Genomic DNA, 23,176 nt, shown 5'->3' on the forward strand with positions numbered 1-23,176 from the left:
CTCAAGGAAGCTCACATGCATTTCTCAACCTCTTCTGAACTGTTAGGGGGGCAAATCTGCTAACTTAGAAATGATGGTAATTTGGAAGTTCTGAAATTAGTAAAATATAGCCAATGACTTTTAAAATAATTAATTAATTAATTAATTAATTTTTGGCTGCGTTGGGTCTTAGTTGCTGCTCACAGGCTTTCTCTAGTTGCAGCTAGTGGGGGCTACTCCTCTTTGCGGTGCGGGGGCTTCTCATTGCAGTGGCTTCTCTTGTTGCGGAGCACGGGCTCTAGGCATGCAGGCTTCAGTAGTTGTGGTGCACGGGCTTAGTTGCTCCACAGCATGTGGGATCTTCCCGGACCAGGGTTTGAACCCATGTCCCCTGCATTGGCAGGTGGATTCTTAACCACTGCACCACCAGGGAAGCCCCAATGAGTTTTAAAATGACTTTTTCTGATAAAGTAATACAAAAATAGTATAATTCATTATGGAAAACTTGAAAAATACAGATGTGTATGTTTATATGCATGCACTGTATTTTCTGCCCACTCATCATCTTCATCTGGATGTCAGATATGAATCAATCTGAACCACCCTGTATCCTACGCCTTCTTCAGGCTTGCCCAGCTCAGGACTCTATTTTTCCAGTTGCTCAGTCATCCTGCAGTCCACTGTTTCTCACCCACACATCTAATCCATTAGCAAGTTCTGTTGGTTCTTTCTTCAAAATCCACTTAAATCCGGGCACTTTTCACAGAAGCTCCCCATGCACCCAACTCTCCTGTTTCAAACCACAACTCTTGTCTGGATCATCAAAGAGCCCCAGAGCTGTCTCCCCTTTATGGCCTGAACCCCCCACAGTCTATTCTCTGAAAGCAGCCAGAGGATGCCTGTTTCTAGCATAAGGGAGATGCAGGGCTTGATTTACCCTCCTGCCACAACTAGAAAACCCATAAAAATATATGAAACAATTGTTTTAAGTACATAAACTCATACTAAATTTGTACATATGCATGGATCTGATGATGAATTCTCTTCCACTGGTCTGTGTAATCCTCCACCCTAAAATACTTTTAATTATTGAAACTATATCATACATGTCAATATTTGGTATGGTAAGTCTCACTATTACCCTTCTTTTGCAAAATGTTCTTGGCTGAATCAGGTGTGTCTTTTCCCAAATAAATTCTGTAAGAATTGTATTGGAATTGTTTTGTATTTCGAGATTTATCTGAGGATTAATGGGTTTCTTCCAATATTAAATCTACTTATTTGAGCATACAGAAAGTATTACACAGCCTTGATTACTGTAGCTATATAATGTCTTGAAATTGAGTAGACTGATTCATCCCACTATATTCTTGTGTTTAGAATTGTTTCAGCTATTCTGGTTTCTTTACCTTTCCATATAAAATTTTGGGTAATCTTGTATATATCTACAAAATTTGGTCCTCAGTGAGACTTTATGGTTTTTCTCACATAACTCCAGCACATTTGCTGTTGAGTATATTCCTAGATATTTTATTTTGTTTATTGTTGCTGTGAATAGGATTATTTTGATACCATAGTTTAAGTGAATATTGTTATTGCTTTTTGTACATTTATTTTATAACAGACCACTCTGCAAATTTTTTATCAGTTCTAAAAGTTCTTTTCCCTCTATGGTTTCAATTATTTTAAATATGTTAAAGTTTGTTTCATGGCCTATGATATGGTCTATCTTGGTATATGATCCATAGATACTTGAAAAGAATGTGTATTTTCCTGTTGTTGGGTGGCATTAGACTCTGTTGATTAGACTCTGTTGATTGATGGTATTGTTGGCTGTATCCTTACTGATTCTCTGTCTAGTTTCTCTATTGTTGAGAGAAAGGTGTTGAGGTGTTCAACTGTAATTATCTATTTCTCCTTCTGTTTCTATCAATTTTTGCCTTATATATTCTGTAACTCTCTTGTTTAGTGCATACACAATCAAGATTGCTGTGTATTCTAGATGGGCTGACCTTTTATTGTTATATAATGAATCTCTCTCTCTCTGGTAGTTTTCTTTGTTCTCAAGTCTACTTTATCTGATATGAATATATCCACTCCTATTTTCTTCTGAGTAATGTTTTGCATGGTATAGCTTTTATCATCCTTTTACTTTCAACCTACCTGCCTCATTGCTATAGACAATATTTGCGCCCCCCTCCCGACAAGTCATGTATTATAATCTAATCCACAGTGTGTTGGTATTTGGAGGTGGAGCCCTTGGGAGGTGAGTAGGTCATCATGGCTCTGCCTCATGAATGAGATCAGTGTCTTTATAAAAGAGACCCCAGGGCTTTCCTGGTGGCGCAGTGGTTGGGAGTCCGCCTGACGATGCAGGGGGCACAGGTTCGTGCCCCGGTCCAGGGGAATCCCACATGCTGCAGAGCGCCTGGGCCCGAGCCATGGCCGCTGAGCCGGTGCGTCTGGAGCCTGTGCCCCGCAGCGGGAGGGGCCACGGCAGTGAGAGGCCCGCATACCACACACACAAAAAAAGAGACCCCAGAAAGGTCCCTTGCCCATTTCACCAGACACCAAATCTGTAATGCCTTGATCTTGTACGGCCCAGCCTCCAGAACTGTAATAAATAAATATTTGTTGTTTATAAGCCACCCCATCTATGGTATTTTGTTATAGCAGCCCAAATGAACTAAGACAATTATTATGTTTGAAGTGAGTTTCTAATAGCATATATAGTTGGGTCATCTTTTTAAAAATTTATTTAAGTATATTACACATGTACAATATAGTGATTAGTTGGATCATCTTTATCAGTCTACCCTAACAATCTCTGTCTTTTAATTGGTATATTTAGACCATTTACAGTAAATGTAATTATTGATATACAGTTGACCCTTGGACAACATGAGGGTTGGAGTGCTGACCCTCCACACTGTTGAAAATCCACATGTAACTTACAGTTGACCCTCCATATTTGCAGTTCTCTGTTTGCAGGGCTCTGCATGCGTGGATTCAACCAACACAGATGATGTAGTTCAATAGTATATACTACTGAAAAAAAATCCATGTATAAGTGGACCTATGCAGTACAAACCCATATTGTTCAAGGGTCAACTGTATTAGGGCTTAAGTCTATTTTATTTATTTATTTATAGCTTTATTAGAGTATAATTGCCTTACAATGTTTTGTTAGTTTCTGATGTATAACAAAGTGTATCAGCTATATGTATACATATATCCCCATATCCCCTCCCTCTTGAGCCTCCCTCCCACCCTCCCTATCCCACCCCTATAGGTGGTCACAAAACACCGAGCTGATCTCCCTGTGCTATGCAGCTGCTTCCCACTAGCTATCTATTTTACATTTGGTAGTGTATATATGTCAGTGCTACTCTCTCACTTCGTCCCAGCTTCCCCTTTCCCCCTCCATGTCCTCAAGTCCATTCTCTACATCTGCGTCTTTATTCCTGTCCTGCCCCTAGGTTCATCAGAACCATTTTTTTTTTTTTTTGCCTTAGATTCTGACTTACTTCACTCTGTATGACAGACTCTAGGTCCATCCACCTCACTACAACTAACTCAATTACCTTTCTTTTTATGACTGAGTAATATTCCACTGTATACATGTGCCACATCTTCTTTATCCATTCATCTGTTGATGGACACTGAGTTTGATTCCATGTCCTGGCTATTGTAGATAGTGCTGCAATGAACATTGTGATACATGTCTCTTTTTGAAATATGGTTCTCTCAGGGTATATGCCCAGTAGTGGGATTGCTGGGTCATATGGTAGTTCTATTTTTAGTTTTTTAAGGAACCTCCATACTGTTCTCTATGGTGGCTGTATCAGTTTACATTCCCACCAACAGTGCAAGAGGATTCCCTTTTCTCCACACCCTCTCCAGCATTTATTGTTTGTAGATTTTCTGATGATGGCCATTGTGATTGGTGTGAGTTGTTACCTCATTGTGGTTTTGATTTGCATTTCTCTAATGATTAGTGATGTTGAGCATCCTTTTATGTGTTTGTTGGCAATCTGTATATCTGTATATCTTCTTTGGAGAAATGTCTGTTTAGGTCTTCTACCCATTTTCGGATTGGATTGTTTGTTTTTTTGATATTGAGCTGCATGAGCTGCTTGTATATTTTGGAGATTAATTCTTTGTCAGTTGCTTCATTTGCAAATATCTTCTCCCATTCTGAGGGTTGTCTTTTTGTCTTGTTTATGGTTTCCTTTGCTGTGCAAGAGCTTCATAAGTTTCATTATGTCCCATTTGTTTATTTTTGTTTTTATTTCCATTTCTCTAGGAGGTGGGTCAAAAATGATCTTGCTGTGATTTATGTCATAGAGTGTTCTGCCTATGTTTTCCTCTAAGAGTTTGATAGTGTCTGGCCTTACATTTAGTCTTTAATCTGTTTTGAGTTTATTTTTGTGTATGGTGTTAGGGAGTGTTATAATTTCATTCTTTTACATGTAACTGTCCAGTTTTCCCAGCACCACTTATTGAAGAGGCTGGCTTTTCTCCATTGTATATTCTTGCCTCCTTTGTCAAAGATAAGATGACCATATGTGTGTGGTTTTATCTCTGGGCTTTCTATCCTGTTCCATTGATCTATATTTCTGTTTTTGTGCCAGTACCATATTGTCTTGACTCCTGTAGCTTTGTAGTATAGTCTGAAGTCAGGGAGCCTGATTCCTCCAGCTCCATTTTTCTTTCTCAAGCTTGCTTTGGCTATTTGGCGTCTTTTGTGCTTCCATACAGATTGTAAAAATTTTTTGTTCTAGTTCTCTGAAAAATGGCATTGATAGTTTGATATGGATTGCATTGAATTGGTAGATTGCTTTGGGTAGTATAGTCATTTTCACAATGTTGATTCTTCTAATCCAAGAACATGGTCTATCTCTCCATCAGTTTGTATCATCTTTACTTTCTTTCATCAGTGTCTTACAGTTTTCTGTATCTAGGTCTTTTGTCTCCTTAGGTGGGTTTATTCCTAGGTATTTTATTCTTTTTGTTGCAATGGTAAATGGAGTGTTTCCTTAGTTCCTCTTTCAGAGTTTTCATCATTAGTGTATAGGAATGCAAGAAATTTCTGTGCATTAATTTTGTATCCTGCTATTTTACCAAATTCATTGATTAGCTCTAGTAGTTTTCTGGTAGCATCTTTAGGATTCTCTATGTATAGTATCATTAGGATTCTCTATGTATAGTATCATGTCATCTGCAAACAGTGACAGCTTTACTTCTTCTTTTCCAATTTAGATTCCTTTTATTTCTTTTTCTTCTCTGATTGCCGTGGCTAGAACTTCCAGAACTATGTTGAATAATAGTGGTGAGAGTAGACGTCCTTGTCTTGTTCTTGATGTTAGAGGAAATTATTTCAGTTTTTCACCTTTGAGAATGATGTTAGCTGTGGGTTTGTCATATATGGCCTTTATTATGTTGAGGTAGGTTCCCTCTATGCCCACTTTCTGGAGAGTTTTTGTCATAAATGGGTGTTGAATTCTGTCAGAAGCTTTTTCTGCATCTACTGAGATTATCATATGGTTTTTTATCCTTCAATTTGTTAATATGGTGTATCACATTGATTGATTTGCATATATTGAAGAATTCTTTCATTCATGGGATAAACCCCACTTGATCATGGTATATGATCCTTTTAATGTGCTGCTGGATTCTGTTTGCTAGTATTTTGTTGAGGATTTTGGCATCTATGTATATCAGTGATATCGGCCTGTAGTTTTCTTTTTTGTTACATCTTTGTCTGGTTTTGGTATTAGGGTGATGGTGGCCTCATAGAATGAGTTTTGGAGTGTTCCTCCTTCTGCTATATTTTGGAAGAGTTTGAGAAGGATAGGTGTTAGCTTTTCTCTAAATGTTTGATAGAATTCACCTGTGAAGCAATCTGATCCTGGACTTTTGTTTGTTGGAAGATTTTTAATCACAGTTTCAATTTCAGTGCTTGTGATTGGTCTGTTCATATTTTCTACTTCTTCCTGGTTCAGTCTTGGGAAGGTTGTACTTTTCTAAGAATTTGCCCATTTCTTCCAGGTTGTCCATTTTATTGGCATATAGTTTCTTGTAGTAGTCTCTCATGATCCTTTGTATTTCTGCAGTGTCAATTGTTACTTCTCCTTTTTCCTTTCTAATTCTCTTGATTTGAGTCTTCTCCCTTTTTTTTCTTGATTTATCAATCAAGAATGATTTATCAATTTTGTTTATCTTCTCAAAGAACCACGTTTTAGTTTTATTGATCCTTGTTATTGTTTCCTTCATTTCTTTTTCATTTATTTCTGATATGATCTTTATGATTTCTTTCCTTCTGCTAACTTTGAGGTTTTTTTTGTTCATCTGTCTCTAATTGCTTTAGGTGTAAGATCAGGTTGTTTATTTGAGATTTTTTTCTTGTTTCTTGAGGTAGGATTGTATTGCTATAAACTTCCCTCTTAGAACTGCTTTTGCTGCATCCCATAAGTTTTGGGTTGTCGTGTTTTCATTGTCATTTGTCTCCAGGTATTTTTTGTTTTCCTCTTTGATTTCTTCAGTGATCTCTTGGTTATTTAGTAGCATATTGTTTCGCCTCCATGTGTTTGTATTTTTTACATTTTTTTCCCTGTAATTGATATCTAGTCTCATATGTTGTGGTTGGAAAAGATGCTTGATGCAATTCCAATTTTCTTAAATTTACCAGGGCTTGATTTATGATCCAAGATATGATCTAGCCTGGAGAATGTTCCATGTGCACTTGAGAAGAAAGAGTATTCTGTTGTTTTTGGATGGAATGTCCTATAAATATCAATTCAGTCAATCTGGTCTAATGTGTCATTTAAAGCTTGTGTTTCCTTATTTATTTTCATTTTTGATGATCTGTCCATTGGTGTAAGTGGGGTGTTAAAGTCCCCCCACTATTATTGTGTTACTGTTGATTTCCCCTTTTATGGCTGTTAGCATTTGCCTTATGTATTGAAGTGCTCCTATGTTGGGTGCATAAATATTTACAATTGTTATATCTTCTTCTTGGATTGATCCCTTGATTATGTAGTGTCCTTCCTTGTGTCTTGTAACATTCTTTATTTTAAAGTCTATTTTATCTGATATGAGTATTGGTACTCCAGCTTTCTTTTGATTTCCATTTGCATGGAATATCTTTTTCCATCCCCTCACTTTCAGTCTGTATGTGGCCTTAGGTCTGAAGTGGGTGTCTTATAAACAGCATATATATGGGTATTGTTTCTGTATCCATTCAGCGAGCTTGTGTCTTTTGGTTGGAGCATTTACCCATTTACATTTAAGGTAATTATCAATATGTATGTTCCTATTACCATTTTCTTAATTGTTTTGAGTTTGTTTTTATAGGTCTTTTCCTTCTCTTGTGGTTCCCGCCTAGAGAAGTTCCTTTAGCATTTGTTGTAGAGCTGGTTTTGTGGTGCTGAATTCTCTTAGCTTTTGCTTGTCTGTAAAGTTTTTAATTTCTCCATTGAATTAGAATGAGATCCTTGCTGGGTAGGGTAATCTTGGTTGTAGGTTTTTCCCTTTCATTACTTTAAATATGTCCTGCCACTCCCTTCTGGCTTACAGAGTTTCTGCTGTAAGATCAGCTGTTAACATGCAGGGATTCCCTTGTATGTTATTTGTTGCTTTTCCCTTGCTGCTTTTAATATTTTTTCTTTGTATTTAATTTTTGGTAGTTTGATTAATATGTGTCTTCGTGTGTTTCTCCTTGGATTTATCCTATATGGGACTCTTCGCGCTTCCTGGACTTAACTGACTATTTCCTTTCCCATGTTAGGGAATTTTTCAACTATAATCTCTTCAAATATTTTCTCAGACCCTTTATTTTTCTCTTCTTCTTTTTGGACCCCTATAATTCAAATGTTGGTGCATTTAATGTTATCCCAGAGGTCTCTGAGACTGTCCTCAATAATTTTCATTCTTTTTTCTTTATTCTGCTCTGCGTCAGTTATTTCCCCAATTCTATCTTCTAGTTCACTTATCCATTCTTCTGCCTCCGTTATTCTGCTATTGATTCCATCTAGAGTATTTTTAATTTCATTTATTGTGCTGTTCATCATTGTTTGTTTGCTCTTTAGTTCTTCTGGATCCTTGTTAAACGTTTCTTGTACTTTCTCCACCCTATTTCCGAGATTTTAGATCATCTTTACTATAATTACTCTGAATTCTTTTTCAGGTAGACTTCCTATTTCCCCTTCATCTGTTTGGTCTGGTGGGTTTTTACCTTGCCCCTTCATCTGCTGCATATTTCTCTGTCTTCTCATTTTGTTTAACTTACTGTGTTTGTCGTCTTCTTTTCACAGGCTGAAGTTTCATAGTTCCTTTTATTTCTGGTGTTTGCCCCCACTGGGTGAGGTTGGTTCAGTGCCTTGTGTAGGCTTCCTGGTCGGGGGGACTGGTGGCTGTGTTCTGGTGGGTGGGGCTGGGTCTTGTCCCTCTTGTGGGCAGGGCCACGTCTGGTGGTGTGTTTTGGGGGTGTTTGTGAACTTAGTATGACTTTAGGCAGCCTCTCTGCTAATGGGTGGGGTTGTGTTCTTGTCTTGCTAGTTGTTTGTCATGGGGCATCCAGCACTGGAGCTTGCTGGCCATTGGCTGGACCTGGGTCTTAGTGTTGAGATGGAGATGTCTGGGAGAGCTCTTGCTGATTAATATTACATGGGGCCAGGAGGTCTCTGGTGGTCCAATGTCCTGGACTCGGCTCTCCCACCTTGGATGGTCAGGCCCAACACCCGGCTGGAGCACCAAGACCCTGCCAGCTGCACAGCACAGAAGAAAAGGAAGGAAAGAAAAAAACACAAACAAATAGAAAGACAGAAGCCCAAAACAAATGGCAAAAGCAAAACTAAACAGACAAAAGTCACACAAGAAACATATACACACACACTCATAAAAAGAAAAAAATAATAAAGGAAGAGAGCAACCAAACCAATAAACAAACCCACCAATGAAAACAAGCACTATAAACTAAACTAAAGTAAACATAAAACCAAAAACAAATCAAACGCAGAAAGAAAACCCCAAGTCTATTGTTGCTCTTAAAGTCCACCACCTCAATTTTGGGAATATTCATTGTCTATTCAGGTATTCCACAGATGCAGGGTTTATCAAGCCAATTGTGGGGATTTAATCTGCTGCTCCTGAGGCTGCACAGAGAAATTTCCCTTTCTCTTCTTTGTTTGCACAGTTCCTGGGTTTCAGCTTTGGTTTTGGCCCTGCCTCTGCATGTAGGCCGCTCTCAGGTGTCTGTTCCCTGCCCAGACAGGAGGGGGTTAAAGCAGAGGCTGATTAGGACTCTCTTGCTTACTCAGGCTGGGGAGAGGAAGGGGTACGGTAGTCATAATTGGAATGAGGGGCTTGCCTGTGGTGGCAGAGGCAAGCGTGATATTGCAGTAGCCTGAGGCACACCATGTGTTCTTCCGGGGAAGTTAGCCCTGGATCACGGGACCCTGGCAGTGGCGTCTTGCACAGGCTCCCAGGGGGGTGTGCGTAGTGACCTGCGCTTGCACACAGGATTCGTGGTTGCAGTGGCAGCAGCAGTAGCAGTGAGTCCACCTCTGTGGTCTGAGATGATAGCCTCTGCTTGTGCCCATCTCTGGAGCTCACTTAGGCGGGGCTCTGCCGCCTGTGGGCACATGGAGCAGAAAGCCCCTCTCCTCGCGCACCCTGAAACAATGGTCTCTTGCCTCTCCGGCAGGTCCAGACTTTTTCCTGCACTCCCTCCTGACTAGCTGTGGAACACTAGCTCCCTTCAGGCTGTCTTCATGCAGCCAACCCCAGTCCTCTCCCTGGGGTCTGACCTCCGAAGCCCAAGCCTCAGCTCCGAGCCACCACCCGCCCCAGTGGGTGAGCAGACAAGCATCTCAGGCTGGTGAGTGCTGGTTGGCACTGATCCTCTGTGTGGGAATCTCTCCTCTTTGCCCTCTGCACCCCTGTTGTTGCGCTCTCCTCTGTGGTTCTGAAGCTTCCCTCCCCCTGTCCCCACCAGTGAAGGGGCTTCCTAGTGTGTGGAAACTTTTTCTCCTTCACAGCTCCCTCCCAGAGGCACAGGTCCTGTCCCTGTTATTTTGTCTGTTTTTTCTTTTTTCTTTTGCCCTACACAGGTACATGGGGATTTTCTTGCCTTCTGGGAAGTCTGAGGTTTTCTGCCAGCATTCAGTAGGTGTTCTGTAGGAGTTGTTCCACATGTAGATGTATTTTTGATGTATTTGTGGGGAGGAAGGTGATCTCTACATCTTACTCCTCTGCCATCTTGAAGGTCTCCCCCAAGTCTGCTATTTTAGTTTTTGTTTTCTGTTTATTCCTTCTGTTTTTAATTTATCTGTTTTATTTTTCCTGCCTTCCTATGAATTTTTTAAGAATTCCATTTTAATTTATTTATAGTGTTTTCCACTGTATTTCTTTGTATAGCTTTCCTAGTGGTTGCTCTAGGTGTAGATAGAACTTATCACAGTCTACTGGTGTTGACATTTTACCAGTTCAAGTGAAGTATAGGAACCTTGTCTCCTTTTATGTCCCTTTACCCTCCCCCATTTATAATTGTCTTAAGAATTTCCTGTATATGTGTTTAGAACTACATTAGATAGTATTCCTGTCTAATTCCTTTAACTGTCAAACAGACTTTAGAAAACCTAAGAGGTGAAGGAAAATTGTATTTAACCGTATTTTTATTCTTTCTATTGTTCTTTCTCCTTTCCTGATGTTCCAAAATTTCTCCTTTTGTAGTTTCATTTCTGTTTTGAGAACTTCCTTTAGCCATTCTTTTCAGGTAGTCTGCTGATAACAAATTCTCCTAGTTTCCTTCATCTGAAAATGTCCCGTTTTCCACTTTATTCCTAATGGATATTTTCACTGCATATAGAATTCTAGGTCAACAGTGCTTTTCTTTCAGCACTTGAAAATTGTGCCACTTTCTTCTTGGCCTCCATGGTTTATGTCAGGGTGGTGTCCCTGGTTGGGCTTGAACTACCAACCTTTCAGTTAACAGCTGAATTGAATGCACGACAGAAACTCCTCCGTGATTTCTGATGAGAAATCTGTAGTCATTCAGATTGCCTTTTCCCTGTAAGTAAGGCATTGTTTTTCTCTCACTGCTTTGAAGACATATTCTTTGTCTTTAGCTTTAAGATGTTTGACTGTGATGTGTCTTGATGTGGATTTCTTTAGATTTATCCTAGTTGGGATTTTTTTTTTTTTTTTAGCTTCTTCAATCCATAGACGTATGTCTTTGCTAAGTCTGGGGATTTTTAACCATTAAATCCTTGAATACTTTTTGACCTCACCCTCTCCTGGGATTCTGATGACATGAGTGTTAAATCTTTTATTATAGTCCCACAGGCTCCTGAGGCTCTGTTCATTTTCTTAAAAGTCTCTTTTCTCTCTGTTGCTCAGATTGGGTAATTTCTATTGGTCAAGCATCAAGTTTACTGATTCTTTCCTCTGTCCTTCCTCCAATGACCTCTCCATGTTGATCCTATCCATTGAGTTAAAAAATTTTTTTCAGTTGTATTTTTCAGTTTTACATTTGCTTCTTCCTTATATCTTTTATTATTTGCTGAGATATTTAACTTTTTCATTTGTTTCAGGCTTGTTCATAATTGCTTGTTGAAACATTTTATAATGGCTGCTTTGAAATATTTTTCAGATAATTCTAACATCTCTGTTATTCTGGTGTTGGCATCTATGGATTGTCTTTTTTCATTCAAATTGAGATTTCCCAGGTTCTTGGTATGATTTTCGATTTTGGAACTTGGACATTTTAGGTATTATGGTATGAGAATCTGAATCTTATTTAAATTTTCTGTGTTAGCTGGTTTCTTTTGACAGTGCTCCAGAAGGGGAGAGGACGTGCTGCCTCATTACTGCCAGGCAGTGGTGGAAATCCAGGTTCCTACTTGGCCTCTGTTGACCGCTATGAAGGGGAGAGACTCCTTATTACCACTGGTTGAGGGCGGGAGTTTTGGCTCCCCATTAGGCCTGTGCTGATGCCACAGAAGGAGGGGTGAGGTAGCCTCATTACCACTGGGCAGTGGTAAAAGCCCTGACTCTTCTTTAGGTCTCTCTAACACCACCTCTGTGGGGGAGTGAGAGTGCCTTGTTACTACAGGTTGGGGGTGGAAATCCCAGCTCCTTTTCAGCCTTCTCTGACACCACCTTCTCAGGGGGTTTGTTACACCTCATTACAATCTGGTGAGGGTGGAAATCCAGGTACCCTACTCACACTTTGCAGGCAGGTGGGGCCACAGTTTTTCTGTGGTGTTTGGCTGGAGTAGAATAGTTATTGTCTAAACATTTTCTTTCTTGTCTCTTTCCTGGTCCTTTGGCTTGAAAGAGCAGAGTTTTGTTGGGGCTTATTTTGTAGGGGGGCAGGGGTCTGTGCAGTTTGATGTTTCTGGTTACAGCTTCTTTAGCTACAAGTCTGGAATATTTAAGGCAAAAAGAAAAACCAGAGAACTCACTAACATGCTGTTCCTTGATAGTCATCCCCAACCTCCCTAGCTAGTTTGCCTTTTTCTTTCCATTTTTCAGAGTCTTATGGTCATTATATATATATATAATGTCAAGGGTTTTTAGTTGTACTTAGCTGGAGGAATAGGGAAAAATACATCTATTCCATCTTCCAAGAACTTCATTTGGCATTTTATTTCATATCTTTTTCTTAGTGTACTGGCTAGTGTTTCTGGAACAGCATTAAATGATAACAGGAATAAAATATATTCTTTTCTCATTCCTCATTCACTGGGAATGCTTCTTATGTTACCCCATGAAGTATGATGCTCAGTGCTGGACATTGGTTTGAGACATTAAATTCAGTCTACGTATTTAATTTCGGTTGAACAAATATTTAGTAGTACCTGCCATGTGCAAGTCATGCTCTAAGGCTGGGAATATAGCTAGCAGTGAATAAAGAGGTCATAATTATTTCCTCTTATATTTCTCTTATACCTCTTATATATTATATCTGTTTTATTTCTCATATATCCTTTTCTCTACAATAAGACCCACCTTTATATTAACACTATGTCTACCATTCCTTCATCGCTCTGACCTGCTTTGTACTGAAGCATGGGCAGGGAACCATGTGGTTCATAGTTAGATGGGAGGAATATGAGGTATATTAAGTTATATTAAATCTATGGACCTATCTTGATTAAGACTCTAAGTGTCAAGTTATAAAGTTCAAGCTAGCAGAAGTAAACAGAGGGGACTATATTCATTGTGAAATAGAAGGCCCTTTAACAGAGTCCAGAGGTAGGACATGTAGCTGAGTTTCAGTTCTCAGGAAGAACTGGAACCAGGATCCACCAGGACCTTTTGCACCCATGTTCTCTCCCTCTCTCCAGGTCCTTTACCTCTACTTCTCCTGGGGAGTTGGCTTCTTTCTTCCTTCTCTGCCTCAGAGGCTGTGATAGACACACCCCAGGTTCCAGGTTCATGTCCTGTCATGCAATAGTTCGGGCAGAACTAGTTCCTCATTCTCAGCATCAGGTTGGTTCAACTGGATACTTCTCCACCCTGGTCCAGCCGGCTATGGCCAGAGAGCCTGGTCATGTGGTGCAAACATGGCTGCTAAGAGTCCACCTTTATTTTAGGGGTGGGTGACACCCCCCAAAATGGAGTGGGTGTTCTCTTTATGCTATATGATTATGTAGTAATAGCATGAAGCTACAGGGGCTACATAAGGAATCATTTTATACATGCAACAATGTAACTGCACTATCCTTACTTTAGGCCTCTAAATTAGGGCTTCTGAAAATTGCTGTGAGAATGTTTACCCTGAGGTAAAGTTGTGCCCTTTCCTGGTTTGGGTAGTACAGCTTTTATCACTCATGGATCCTCTTCCTTGCCACGGGTCATGTTATGACTTACAGCCAACTTTGTGTCTCTGATTTACATTCACCTTCACCTCTGCTTGGGTTTATAGATAAATCCAATACAGAAATTCTTTTGAATACAAATACTTTCAAATTAATGTCCTAGCCAACAACATTAAGCCATGAATTCTATTCTTACAGGATCAATCTAACCTTCCCCCCAAATCTTTTTCTTTACTCTTTTTCTTGTATTGGTATAGTAAAGAAATGTTTAGTGTAGTTGAGAATGTTAGCTGCTTGCTTCCATATCATCTCCAATTTCCATATACAAACATACACTTAATTCCTAAGGGCTGCAACTTGTCATTTTCCACTCTTTTTTTCCCCTCACTGCTGCTTTCCCTTTTTCTTAAGCATATTCCACCATTCTAGTCAAGGACCCTTTCTCTAGGCTGTGTTTCTAGTATTTAGATAGGCAACTTCCTTCCTCTACTGCCTCCCTGTGGACCTGGTCCTACCTCACTTAGGAAGAATTACATCAACATCAATTTCCAGAGCTCAGAGGTACAAATAGAGGGTTTACTCCTTAGGTAGCCCCAGCAGGAATTCAGGACAGCTAGGAACAAAGGATATCATGTGTCCTCTGGTGAAGTCACCACTAATGTCAGTGAGAATGGCATATCCAGCTACCATGTCACTGGTTTAGTATCCTCCAGATCTCCCAAGAAATCAAAGCCAGTCAATATTGCCAGGAGACACAGGCAAATTACATATCAAAACTATCTGGAGGGCTTCCCTGGTGGCGCAGTGGTTGAGAGTCCGCCTGCTGATGCAGGGGATACGGGTTCGTGCCCCGGTCCGGGAAGATCCCACATGCCGCGGAGCGGCTGGACCCGTGAGCCATGGCCGCTGAGCCTGCGCGTCCGGAGCCTGTGCTCCACAACGGGAGAGGCCACAACAGTGAGAGGCCCGCGTACCGCAGAAAAAACACACACACACAAAAAAAACTATAAGGAAAAGGATACCAAAAGTTGTTGAACAACTTTCACCTAATATATAGGTCAAGCTGGAAGATTTCCATAAGCCCAGATGCAATAAATTTACATTTCTTTGATTCCAAAACACCACTAATTTTAGAAGGCATCATACCTGTAATTACAAAAGAAAGCACTGGTAAGTTTCTTTTGACATCTTGATCCCTAAAACATTAAAATGTAGGGGAAATGTGTCTTGAAACTGAAAAATTACATGAAAATCTCACAAGAACTCAAGAATCAGATTACAAAAGTAGGCTCAGCTGGTGTCCAGTTGTATGTAAAAACAGGTGACTGAACCTTCTTGCAATCCTTTAGCATCTTGTGGCTATGCCATTGCAATTTGAGTGAAAATAACTAAAACCCTGAATGTATTACAAGGCCATGGCTAAATTTCTGATTTAGCATTCTGTAGGGAGTAAACACCCCTACAGAGATAAAGAACATTAAGGATTTAAACTTCCAGGGAGAAAAAAGTAACCTAATTACTAAATTAAAATTTCCCTCTATCTCAGTGAGGAAAATCAACAAATAAAATTCCTAAACTGATGATCAATCCTATTCAATTGTAATTATATAAAATATCCCAGTGCCATTAGATGACATTTCCTCATTTCTGGTATGGCATTCCTTCTGTTGAGGTCCGAGTTGCAGACAAAGGATGCCCTTTTCCCTGCCTGAGTTCAAACCAACCAAGAAGAGAAGTAAGAATCAGATGAATGGAGATTGAATATAACCTCTGTTATAGCACTGATATATTGAAACAAGTGGCCTGAAATCCTGGCCAGGTGGATTCTCTGATTCCCTGCAGATAGTTTAAACCTCGGAACTGTTCATCTAAAGGCAAGTTTGGGTCTGCAGAGTGTATTCACTTAGCCAGGATTTCTGCCATGAACTAGTTCAAATGAAGAGGACATTTCTACTCATAAATCTAAATAGATTAACTCCATCCAGTGAAGAAATATGGACCATTGGTTGTCATCCACCGTTGTACCCCATTTCCAGCTAAGGCAAGTAGTAAAAGTTGGGATAAGAGGCCATGAGTATTTAAGGGCAACCCTCCTCATGATAAACAGAGCACAGAAGTTTCCTAAAGGATATCTTTATTCATTCCTTTGATGTGGCAGCCAGCCTCCAAAGATGGTCTCCAATTATCCCTACCTCCCCAAATTCATACCCTGATGTAGCCTCCTCCCATAATTTACCAGCCAGGATTGGTCTGTGTGACCAATAACATATGGCAGAAGTGAAGGTGTGTTACTTCTAAGATTAGGTAATAAAAGACACTGTGGGTTCCACCTTGGGGGCTCTCCCTTGCTTTCTCTGAGGCAAGCCAGTTGCCATGCTGTGGGCAGTACTAAGGAGAGCACTGTGCAGAAAGGAACTGAAGCCTCCAACCAATAGCCAGTGAGAAACTGAGGCCAAACAACACGCATATGAGTGAGCTTGGAAGTGGATTCTCCAACCCTGGTCAAGGCTTGTGAAGACGGAAACCCTGGGTAACATGTTGACTATAACTTCATGAGACCCTGAGCTAGAACCACCCAGCTAAGCTGCTTCCAGATTTCTGATCCTCAGAACCTGTATGAGATAATAAATGTTTGTTGTTTTTAACCTCCTAAGTTTCAGGGTAATTTGTTAGGCAGCAAAAGATAACTAGAATATTTAACTAACATTTCCTATATTTATCAGTTTTTACAACATGCCAAGCCCAAGGGGGTCCCTGTCCCCAGAATCTGTTGTTTAGTTAGGGAAATTGTGATGTGGACAGCTCTTCATGAACTTTCCTTACAACAACTCTGTGAAGCCAATGAGCAGATTCTGATTTTATAGATGAGGGAACTATGACTCAGAGAGATTAAACACCATGGTTGATCAGTTATACTAAAATAACTAATAAAAGTTATTTTTGGTTGCCTGCATTATGTTGTGAGTTTCTTTAATTTCTAGATATGAAAGAGAGAAAACAAGGCTTATACTGATACTCCACTGGGACTGCAGATATAGTAAAGTTTTATTGCTACAGACTCCAGAGTGACCGGCTGGCATGTGGGCCTTGCCAGGAGCAGGGAACCGAGCCTCTCTCTGCATCTTAGGATGCCCTCTGGAGAACAGTTGTCTTATCCTTGCCGTCATGGGTCATGTGTCCTCTGAAAAGCCTAGGGTGGCATGAAGTATTGGCTGGGAAGTGGGCACCTACTTGTGATGCAGAAATCCATTTTAAAGCAGCCTCCATTTAAATATAGCCTTGGCAACTGGCAGGGGTCAAACCGCCAGATGTCTCGAGGAGATTGGCGTACAGAGTGGATAGCTGTGATTCAGCATCATTTAGCTTTGATCACACCATTTTATAATGTTCATCTCTTGGATGGTGAAGTTGATTTATTTGTTCTTGGTTTTTAGTGATTAGCAGTATAGAAATTTTAATGTACAAAATTTTAAATGCATCAAATGTATGGAGCTTTTGGGGGACATTATAATGGCCACCAGATAAATGTATTAGCACAATGATAGAATGGTATCATGTATCCTTAATTAATTTTGACCCTTTAACTGTATAGCATGAAAACATACTAATCCACCCCAAACTACCAAATTAAGAAATTTTACCTTCACCAAAATGCAGAAAGTACTGTAAGTTAAGAAAGATTCTTTCCAGCCACTGAATAATAATTGCATTTAAGAATTTTCTAAGGTTGAAGGAATTTAAATCTTTAGACAGACGGTTACATTAGGTTTGATTATCCATATATTTGCTATGAATATATTTATTTATGAATAAATAGGTTGTATCAATTAACAGTATAACAGCTGGAACAATAACAGTGAAAATGAATGTCTTTGCATATTATTTCTTGTCTCGGTTGGAATTTTTGTCTTTCTTGGGTTTATATTTCAAATCGGACTGTTTTGGTTATTGTGGAGGATGAAAATGCAGCTGGTAGGCAGTTCTGTAAGGGAGGAGAAAAAGTAAGAACCATTCTTTATAACCAGTATTAGTAAAGATTGATGCTACTGACTAAATTATATTTAGGTCAACTCTAGCACAAATCATCATCATGTTTATAAAAAAGGACCATATCTCCTCCTCCTTCCCCAATTCCATCCCATCTCCCAACAGCAAATTCTTCCTTCATTTTGCACTGCTCCATGAGACCTGACCTGCCATGTGTTGTTTTTCTAAGCAAGTCAGAAATGGGCAAGTCTGTGCTGTTCACAATTTTGTTAGAAAGATGCAAGCCTATGAAGACATGCTTTTTCAATTTCACTGCCTTAAGTTTTTCTGCAGAAATGTTTCAGAATACATGATTTCTGAGAAATTTTTTTTTAATCAGCAGAAAAATTTTATTCCTTTTAAGGACAAACCACATCCAAGGCCTTAGCTTACAGACACAAACCAAAGTAGCCATTAAAGCATTAGATATTGAGGTATAAGACATACAATGAGGGGAATGCTTTGCCATCAGAAGGTGACACCAAACTTGCTCGATGGAGCTCTGCTAGTGCGTGGGCAAAGTTGCGGGTAAGTGCGTGTTTCTGCGGAACCAAAGGAGAACAGCTGTGCTCTACAGGTACTGAAGCATTTAGACCACATAGCTAGGGATATACTTTCACAATGAAGGGAAGGGGGGAGAAAGCGAAGTGCCCCCCACCACGAGGCATTAGGCTGCCTTGCAGAGGGCCATGGCGGAGAAGCGGACCTACCCTTGCTCACGCTCAGTGACTTCTCTGCAGACCTTGGCGTCGTCCTACAGCAGTGAGCCCTCTGAACTGGTGCCATGGTTCACCGGAAAAGGCATCTGTCCATCAAGTTCATAGAGGTGGCCATCCACGTCGTTAAACAGAAAAAAATGAAAGTTCACTTTGTCATCTACCCGACATTGGCCTTCCTGTGCCACGGCATCATGGGCTGCCTGGATGGCCTTATTCTTTTCAAAGCATTTTGCTCTGTCTTCAGGGGACAACTTCTCTGTTTCAGAAAGAAACTGTTTCAGAACTGACCCATCCTCGAACTCCAGTTTGTTCTGATTATTGGCCACTGCATGAATGAGTCCGATGGTTCCACAGGAGTTACCAATGGTCTGCTTCGTGAAGTACACCTTAGGACTTTTACTTCTTGTCCCTTCAGCTCTTCAATCTGTTTTTCCCTGAAGTTCTCATGCTGGGCCGTGAGAGGAAAGAGCAGCAGCAGTGCGCAGGCAGGTGCTGGCAGGCGCTGGCACCGAGCCCAGAGACTCCTCTTCCAGTCCCAGCACGTCCTCGAAGCGCCACTGGCCGGCGACCCCCAGCCGGGCCAGCACCTGTGGGGAAGTGTGAGAAATTTTAAGACTTTGAACTTTTTTGAAAATTAGTATCAGATTTAGGTCATCTAAATCTTTTCTAAGTTCAAATCTTATGATGTATTCTGGCTAAAATCTCCTGTCCTTTATGAAGTCTTCTTTGTCCATTCTAACACTCTGTAACTTCTGAACCATAGCAATTATGGTTTGTTCATTCATTCATTTAAGAAACACCTGTTGAATACCTATTATGGGCTAAAGTCTATGCTAGAAAAATATATTCTGTGGTTTCTGTCAGGACTGATCTAACAAACAGATGATTTACAGTGCAGCGAGGGTAAGCATTGTTGCGTGTGTGAACAGACTAAGAGCAGGTACCCAGACTGAATTGTGGGTGGCTTCCTGGAAAACCTGCGCCTAAGCTGAGAGAAGAGATTACACACAAAAAACAAGGAGGTGTGAGAATGCTATGTAGACATTAAGGCTAGAGAGGTGCAGATCAGAAAGTCTTTGGGTATCAAGCTAAGGAGTTTCCATGTGATTGTGAAAACAGTGGGAAGCCATTAAAGATAGTTAAGGAGTAAAGTAAAATGATCTGGTTGGTGTTTCAGAAACATCACTCTAGAGGATGTCCATGATTAACAGTGCAATGGATGAGATACCCTGGGCAACATTCCTACTGAAAAAAACTAGAAATGCTAGATTAAAACAATTTTAATATAAAATTTTAACTGAATCAATGAGCTGGCAAGAAAGTAAGAAGCACTCAAACCAAAAACCAAGTAAAGAGAGAAACTCAGAAAGGGAAACACAGATTCTTTCCCTTTATGTTGAGGGCATTTGCTAAATAAGATGAATTTAAATATTGATTTTTATTTCTTTTTTGGCTGTGGAGTGCAGGACACAGCTTGAGGCCCATCCAAAATTGGAAGTCTAATAGGAGACCTCCATCATAAAACTGAGACCTCAGAGATTACACCCTTAAAGCAAGGACAGACTAGAAATAAACCCACCCTCCTACCCCAGGGAATTTCATGGAAAATTACCAATCTTGAAATATAGTGATAAAATAGTATGGGAGGCAATCTCTCCTGAATATTTGTAACCACAAACAAGTCAAATCTTTATACAAGTTTGCACCCAAAATTCACACTACCTGGATGGTCTGAAAAAAATCTCAACCTGAGATTTACTGAAGTTTTAGTGTAGAACGTTCCCATTCTGGTAGTACTCCAGAACAATAGACAGAAAGAAGTGAAACATCTCCCTCTGTAGGACCCAACCTTCCTCAGGAACTCAAGGAATTTTCCTAGATGATGTTCTAGAAAAATATGAGCACACAGTAAAACTGAACAAACAAAAACATACTCAAAATATACACAAAAGGAAGACATCATAAGAAAGAGCCTGCAGAAACAATACATAGCAGAGTCAGACAAGCAAGGTTATAGAGTTATGTAAACTAACACTAAATGTATGACAGCATCATAAAGGTCGTGATGAGAGAAATGGGAGTATACTATTATAAGATTCTTATACTATATATGAAATGGCACAATATCATTTGAAGGCAGATCGTTAAATATATATATATAAACCCAAGAGCAACAATAAAATAACAAAACAAAGAGTTCTGTATAATAAGCCACTGGAGGAGATAAAATGGAATCATAAAAACATTTAATTATTTCAAAAAGAAGACAGAAAGAGAGAAAGGGGAACAAAGAACAGAAGGAACAAATAGAAAACAAGTAATGAGATGATAAACATAAATCTAACCATATCAACAATACATTAAATGTAAATAGTCTAAATAACTCAATGAAAAGGCAGAGAATCTCAGAGTGGAGAAAAAAGCAAGACCCAAATATATCTTATTTACTAGAAACACACTTCAAATACAAAGACACAGATGAGTTAAAAGTGAAAGAATGAGAAAAGATGTGCTATGCTAACACTAGTTCAAAGAAAGTTGGTTTGGCAGTGTTAATATCAGACCAAATAGATTTCAGAGAAAAAATAATAACAGGGATTATTATTTCATAATGATGAAATAGTCATTTAGACAAGAGGAATTAACTATGCTAAATGTTTATGTACCCAATAACAAAGCTTCAAAGCATATGAAGCAAAAACTGATACAGCTGCATGAAGACATAGATAAATCTACAGTTATAGTTGGAGATCTCAATGTTCCTTTATCAGTGATTCAGTAGGCCTTGTTGGGGTTGAAATTCTGCATTTCAGACAAGCTCCCAGGTGATGCCAATGTTACATCTGAATAGCAAGATACTAGAAGGTAAACCAGGAAAACAAATGCCCAGAATGAACTAAAGGGAGAAGGGGAAATACAGAAGAAAGGGTAAGATATATATGGATATATTGAGAAAGTTCAACATATATATATAATTAGATTCCAAAAAGAGGAGTGAGAGAATGTGACAGAAATAATATTTAAAGAGATAATAATAGCTAAGAATTTGTTTAAAAGACATCAAGCCATAGATTCATGAAGACTGAAAACTCCAGGCAGGGTAAATACATATAAAACCACACCTTCTTTTTTGTGTATGGTGTTAGGGAGTGTTCTAATTTCATTATTTTACATGTAGCTGTCCAGTTTTTCCAGCACCACTTATTGAATAGGCTGTCTTTTCTCCATTGTATATTCTTGCCTCCTTTATCAAAAATAAAGTAACCATATGTGTGTGGGTTTATCTCTGGGCTTTCTATCCTGTTCCATTGATCTGTATTTCTGTTTTTGTGCCAGTACCATACTGTCTTGATTACTGTAGCTTAGTAGTATAGTCTGAAGTCAGGGAGCCTGATTCCTCCAGCTCCGTTTTTCTTTCTCAAGATTGCTTTGGCTATTCGGGGTCTTTTGTGTTTCCATAAAAATTGTGAATTTTTTTGTTCTAGTTCTCTGAAAAATGGTATTGATAGTTTGATAGGGATTGCATTGAATCTATAGATTGCTTTGGGTAGTAGAGTCATTTTCACAATGTTCATTCTTCCAATCCAAGAACATGGTATATCTCTCCATCTGTTTGTATCATCCTTACTTTCTTTTATCAGTGTCTTATAGTTTTCTGTATACAGGTCTTTTGTCTCCTTAGGTAGGTTTATTCCCAGGTATTTTATTTTTTGTTGTTGCAATGGTAAATGGGAGTGCTTCCTTAATTTCTCTTTCAGATTTTTCATCATTAGTGTATAGGAATGCAGGAGATTTTTGTGCATTAATTTTGTGTCCTGCTACTTTACCAAATTCATTGATTAGCTCTAGTAGTTTTCTGGTAGCATCTTTAGGATTCTCTATGTATAGTATCATGTCATCTGCAAACAGTGACAGCTTTACTTCTTCTTTTCTGATTTGGATTCCTTTTATTTCTTTTTCTTCTCTGATTGCTGTGGTTAAAACTTCCAGAACTATGTTGAATAATAGTGGTGAGAGTGGAAAACCTTGTCTTGTTCCTGATCTTAGAGGAAATGGTTTCAGTTTTTCACCATTGATAATGATGTTGGCTGTGGGTTTGTCATATATGGCCTTTATTATGTTGAGGTAGGTTCCCTCTATGCCCACTTTCTGGAGGGTTTTTATCATAAATGGGTGTTGAATTTTTTCAAAAGCCTTTTCTGCATCTATTGAGATGATCATTTGGTTTTTCTCCTTCAATTTGTTAATGTGGTTTATCACATTGATTGATTTGAGTATATTGAAGAATCCTTGCATTCCTGGGATATGTGTTCCCCCTTTTCTTTCCTGCCTTCTTTTGGATTAATCAAGTATTTTCTATAATTCCGTTTCCTCAGTTAGCCTGTTATACACTCTTTGAAACACTTTTTTTTTAGTGTGTATCCTTTACTGTTACAACATGTGTACTTGACTTATATAATACTAATATTAATCAATCCCTTTATCTCCTCCCAGAAAAATGCAAGAATGATCATTTTTAAACTCTTTTTACCCCCTTACTGGCTTACATGCCATGGTTGCCCAATATTTCTATTCTCTATATAATGTAATCCCCACAATACATTATTATTATGTTTGATACAGCCA

The 23,176-nt window shown here is 39.3% G+C and overlaps 1 long non-coding RNA gene and 1 pseudogene across 2 annotated transcripts in view; one reads left to right on the plus strand and one right to left on the minus strand.

Annotated features, from left to right (window-relative positions):
• LOC136793041 (uncharacterized) overlaps nucleotides 1-23,176 on the plus strand; it is a 269,126-nt gene that overhangs the window by 136,926 nt on the left and 109,024 nt on the right. The gene's annotated exons all lie outside the window — the stretch shown is intronic.
• LOC131745363 (ubiquitin carboxyl-terminal hydrolase isozyme L1 pseudogene) lies at nucleotides 18,499-23,104 on the minus strand (annotated as a pseudogene).

Source organism: Kogia breviceps, chromosome 18 (genome assembly GCF_026419965.1).
Source record: "Kogia breviceps isolate mKogBre1 chromosome 18, mKogBre1 haplotype 1, whole genome shotgun sequence".
Taxonomy (NCBI): Eukaryota; Metazoa; Chordata; class Mammalia; order Artiodactyla; family Physeteridae; genus Kogia; species Kogia breviceps.